Here is a 6236-nt window from a genome sequence, read left to right as displayed (position 1 = left end):
GTACACGCTGTTCGGCGCGTGCCCTGCACGAGTCCAATACCGGTACCCACAAGCGGCGCAAGAACGGTGGCGATGCGACGGTTGCGAGGTGTGACGGTAAAGGTCGTGGCTGTTGTGGTGAAGCGGCGTTGTGGTGGGTGGTTGATGTTGTGAGGACTGTTGAGACGTGGTTGGTGGTGGTAATAATGGCGGTTGGTCCAAAATAAAGATAGTAAAAGAAAAACGGCTATCCTGAAGAGTCGCAGCACGCATAAATGACATGTATTCCCACTAGACCACGGGTTTGGGCCTAACTACACATATACTTACCGAGATATCTCACCTAAGGGACCTGAATGGTGGTTTGCGAATTTGGTCAACCACAACAATATATTGACAGGAAATACCTCCCCATCTTCCCATAGTTAAATCATTTTGGATTTCCTTACTTATTACAAATAATCCTGTTCTTTGTGATTTCATGATATAAACTATGGCAAAACCATTATTGATTTTACCCTTATTAAATTCTGTTATTTGTTGTTTGCAAATCGTGCTTCCACAAAACTCATTCTCGGCACCAAGTGGATAATATTCTTCCTCACGAGACTGATTTAATTGCTCCAGGTATTCTAGGTTAATTTTAAATGACCAATTATACCCTAAATCATTCATATCATAACCCTATTGTTCAATTCTCATGCAAACGATACACCCCTCTGTATAAAATTTTATTTTAATTGGAACTGTGAATTCTGTATGACCTGGAAAAAAAAGTAACAGTTCTGTTTTGTTGTCTGTGTGTCTGTCTGTCCAGATCAAAACTCTGTGGACTTTCATCCGATCATGATGAAACCTGGTTATGTGTTTGATATCAATGTCTAGTTGTTTTCCTGGATGAGGGCGTGCTACGCCGATTATGGGCGGAGCCACGCCCAAAAAATAGCCATTTTTAGGGGGTAGTGGGATTAAAAATCTATCTTCTCCTCGGGAATTGACTGAATGGAATGGGTTTTTCGGTATTTGAATGGCAAAATGAATGATCTAAAACTTGTCGTTGTCCAATTTTTCATTTTCGTCCCAAGATCAAGGTCACAAGGTCAAAAACCGAGAAAATATATTTTGACATAAAAATCATGACCGCCGAAACTTTGAGAGTGAGGATGACAATATTTTTATGCATAATCTTGAGGTCTTTCCCCACCTCAAGTCTTGAAACCATTTTGCTCTATCTCGAACACCTTGCCCGTGGCGCCCCTTCAAGTTTGTTTTTACGCTGATTTCATCAAAGTATGGATAATCCGAGGAGTGCGAAATGCCATATAGCCTATATGATGTTAAATTGTTCCTGGAATGTTGCAGAGGAAGTTTTGCACCAAAGGTCATAATCATTGACCTTTGACCTTTAAAGGCCACAAAGGTCAAATTTTCAAATTTGTGGTAATCAAACCAGGTTTTCGACCTTCTTAGACGAACTAACTCCAATAACCTATAGCACGTATCCTGTTTCCTTATTTTAATGTCCACAACATTGTTTTGTGACCTTTAAAGGTTATGCAAAGGTCAAATTTTGAAAGTTGTTGAACGAAACCGGGTTTTCGACATTTTGCAGCTAATAACCTGTCACCCGTACCACATCATGTTGATCATTTTTATAACTTGGTCAAAATTACCACATTGTCTTATCCTTGACTTCTGAAACAATCTATATCGTCAAATACCGCTCATGAATCATCGTCGCCTCCCGACTTGTTTGTATTAAAAGTAATTTTAAAATGATCCTTAACAACTATTGAATGAAATGTCATTTCACCTGATATATTAACATCCTTTATTTCATCAGGATTTACGTTTTTAGGGTTGTTGAAAAAAAAATACAAATTTCTCCTTGCATATTACAGATGGTCTTATCCTTTCTTTCTAAAGCTTCATCCATAAGGTTTTTTCTTTTTCGATACTTTTTCTTGTTTCATTGCTTTTTCTGGTTTTGAATATATTGCCAGGAGAGGAGAAACTTTTGCTTGAGCTACATTAATTGATGTTCTTCCAGATATACTAAAAGCCCTTCCACTGAAGGAAATTGAAGAACTCATGTTATTCACCATAATTGTTTTTATCAAATAGTTGTGATATTTATCTTTATTCAATTTTACATCCTTGACATATTTCTCAGTATCTTTTACAAATGAAGAGATTGATTGAAACTTGTCTTTTGTGTCTTGATACATTGTATTTATTAAGTGAAAAAATTTGGAGGATAAAATCGTTTTAAGTGCAGATTCACCTATTAATTAAACGAGATCCTTGTAAGAGATGTCTCAACTCCTTTCACACAAAAGAACGATTAAATCAACATTCAAAATATTGTAGTAATCATAAAATCAACCGTAATCAATTTACCAAAAGCAGGTTCAAACATATCATTCAAAGATTTTAACAAATCTATAAAACATCCGTTTGTGATATATGCTGATTTTGAAAGTATCCTTGAAAAGATAGATACTGTTTCTCCAAATTCAAATAAATCATACACAAATAAATATCAAAAACTTACTCCTTGTGGTTTCTTTTATTATATCAAATCATCTGTTGGTGATGAATACAAGTTATAACTTTATAGAGGAGAAGATGCCTCAGAGGTGTTTGTAAGACGATTGGACAAAAGACTGTATAAGATGAAGAAAAATAATGGTTAAAACCGAAAACCAATGTCATTAACAAAGGGAGAGAAAAAGGAATTTAGAAAGAACAGTATCTGTCATATTTGTGAGGAAAAAATTGAGGGAGAGGTCAAGGTTCGGGATGGGGACTTTGTGAATGGGGATCACTGTCATCTTACTGGTAAATATAGAGGTCCAGCTCATTCCCGTTGTAATCTTAATTACAAGCCTCCAAACTTTATTCCTGTCTTTCTTCACAACACTCACGATGACACACATCTATTTATAAATGAACTTTCAAAGAGATCTGGAGATATTTCTGCCATTCCTAACACAGATCAAAAATACATTTCATTCACAAAAACAATTCATACATCCCCCATAACCCATATCAGATTTCTTGACACATACAAGTTTATGGCAAGTCCATTATCTAACTTCGCATCAAATATTAAAAACTTACTGAATCTTAAATCACATTTCTCAAATCAAGAAGAGATTGATCTCTTATCACAAAAGGGAATATATCCGTATGACTATATGGATTCATTTGAGAAGTTTAAAGAAACACAACTTCCTTCAAGGGAAAGTTTCTATGGCAAATTGAATAAAACTCAAATTTCCGATAGAGATTATACACAAGCTAAAAAGGTTTGGGAGAAGTTTAATATAAAGAATCTTGGAGAATATCATATCATGATTTGTATCTTAAAACTGATGTATTGTTATTGGTTGATGTGTTTGAAACTTTTAGAACAGTCTGTCATAAAAAATCTTCTATTACACAGCCCCGGGTTTGGGTTGGAGTGCTATGTTAAAAATGACAAAACAAAATTTGGAATTAATCAGTGATATAGATATGCTTTTAATGATAGAGAAGGCTAAAAGAGGAGGAATATCTCAAGTATGTTCCAAGAGTTATGCAAAAGCAAATAACAAATATCTTCCTGATTATAATAAGAATGAGGACAACTCTGACCTGATGTATTATGATGCTAACAATTTGTATGGGTGGGCTATGTCTCAATCTTTACCTGATGGAAAACTTAAATGGGTTAAAGAAAAACATTATGAAAAAGTTTTACAGGACATTGTTTTCTCCTCTCAAAAAGAATTGGATGAAGCTGAAGTTCAATATTATTTTGAGGTTGATTTAAAATATCCAGAAGAACTTCATCACAAACATAAAGACCTACCTTATGCCCCTGATAAAGAAAGTCCAAGAAAAGAATGGTGAAGTGATTACCAACAGTCATTTAATATGAAAGTTAAATCTCCAGAAAAACGACTGACTACATTAAATGATAAAGAAAGAAATGTTTTGCATCAAAGGAACTTGAGACAATATTTATCTGCTGGGTTGAGACTGAGGAAAATTCATCAGATTTTGAAATTTAAACAAAGTCATTGGTTAAAGAAGTATATTGATTTTAATACAAAAAGGAGAACAGAAGTAAAAACAGATTTTGAGAAGGACTTTTATAAATTCATGAATAATGCTGTATTTGGAAAGATTATTGAAAATGTTAGGAATCGACAAAACATAAGACTTGCTTCATCTTGGAAACAGGCTTCAAAGTTAATTAATAGACCAAGTTTTGAATGAGCAGAGGTGTTTTCAGAGAACTTTTGTGCTATTCATTTGAAAAAAATACCCCCGAGTGGGAGTGCCGGTCATCTCTACCAGAGGTCGAAAGTAACTCTGTGCCAGACTGGAATACGAGCAGTTCATAAAGTATGTACGCTCTACTTCCGGGTATCAAAACCACCCACCCCCCTCTGTATGCAGGCTAGTGACCACCCACCCACCCCCTTCATACATCGCTAATCAGTTGCAAAGTCAGCTCCGTTTAAAGATGAATTGGGTGGGAAGGTCATGAGTGAATTTATAGGATTGAGATCAAAGTCTTATGCTTTTACATATATCGATAATAATAACATTGAAAGGTGTGATAAGAAGCTTAAGGAAATAAAGAAAAATATAATCAAGGAAGCAATAAACTTTAAACATTATTACAACTGTTTAATCTTAAAGAAGGAATAGTACAGAAAAATGAATACAATAAGAAGTTATAAACATCCATTATATACAGAAGAGATAAATAAGAAAGCATTAGGCGTTTTGATGATAAAAGATATATTTTAGAGAATGGAATCAATAGTCTCCCTTATGGTTATAAGTATAAGTGTTAAGATATTGGGTTGGGAATTTTAACAGGCTACCACTGTCTTTTTACTGATTTATAAATGATAGAACCAAGCAATAACCAAACCAAAGAGTGGAGATGTAATCAGCCTTGGTATTTAAATGGAAAACATAAGGAATGTGAGAAATATCAAATAAGTCTTATTGAAGAAATAACCAGGGTAAACGTAGATAAAACAAATCAGGGGATAAATTTAAATACAAATAAGTTGGAGGATGTAAAGAAAAAAATTAATATCCTTGAATGGACTAAAAACTTTGATGGTTATCAATTGAACAATGGAAAAACAATTTACTACAATCTCAAAATGATGTGGCTCAGGAGGTGGTCAAATAAGAGCATTGAGAGAAGTTTATCATTTCATTTCTGCTCAACAAAGACATTTAAACCAAGAATTATGTTCCAAAGTAATATTTGTGAATATACTCGTTGGAGATTAATGTAATAGGAAAATTAATTTATTCCCTGAAGGAGAACATGGACAAATATTCATTGGTTCGCTCTATTAGTGGAATGAAAATATGAAAGGAAAGAAGTGCTTGAATCAGTAAGTCTCAATTTTACATTTGCTTGTATGGGAGGGAAGGGAATAGGTGGAGAGAAAATCAGTCTCCTATTTTGGGCTTTTGGGGCTTGAGTCAGAGTTTTTCCCTTTTTCCCCATTCATTTGAATGGCTTCCTCAGAAGCCCCATTTATCCTCTTCTCAGCTTGGATAAAAACATTAAAAGCACAGGAAGGATTCAAATACGAGGGGTGTTTGAAAACTTTCAACCGAGCTGTAATGTGGTGTCAGTGGAATTTGAAATTACCAAAACATACATAGAATGGAGTGGTAACACCTCTTGGGTTTTTGTGTTTCTGTAGTTCCTGGCACATCTGTGGAGTACTTTGTGAATGGGCATATGTGGGATAAATCTAACGGATATAGGGTTGCAGGCTACCTGTCCCAAGGATCTGGTTTACGATTTCTAGACTCCCGTTTGTTATCATTTTATTTTAATTAAGACGGTTCCACGTCATCCTGGGGGCGAACTCACTGCCTCAGCAGCTACATCGCATTGCAAAACACTGGAGAACCATTTGTTTGGGTGAGACGGGCATGCTTCAGTCTGCCCCTTTAAAAGGCAAGTGCGGGAGGCAAAAAAAACAGTCGAGTTGGTGAGAGAATTAGCTGGAGAAGAATCAGTGAAAGTCGAGTCAAATTTGAAGTTCCGAGTGAGTTAAAGGTGGTGTGGGGATGATATGGGTGAGCAAGGCACCGGCACCACTGGTGGGGGGGCGGGGGGGGCAGGGTCAAGAAAGCCTGGGAGCCGAAGTTCATCAGCCCAGAGTGGGGATGTGCCCTTATTACCTGTCGACCATTTTTTTTTTCCCTCATCACCCATTTCA

This window comes from Eptatretus burgeri, chromosome 3, assembly GCF_056783735.1.
Source record: "Eptatretus burgeri isolate ZD-2024b chromosome 3, Ebu_testis_v1, whole genome shotgun sequence".
NCBI lineage: Eukaryota > Metazoa > Chordata > Myxini > Myxiniformes > Myxinidae > Eptatretus > Eptatretus burgeri.
This window is presented reverse-complemented; position numbering follows the sequence as displayed.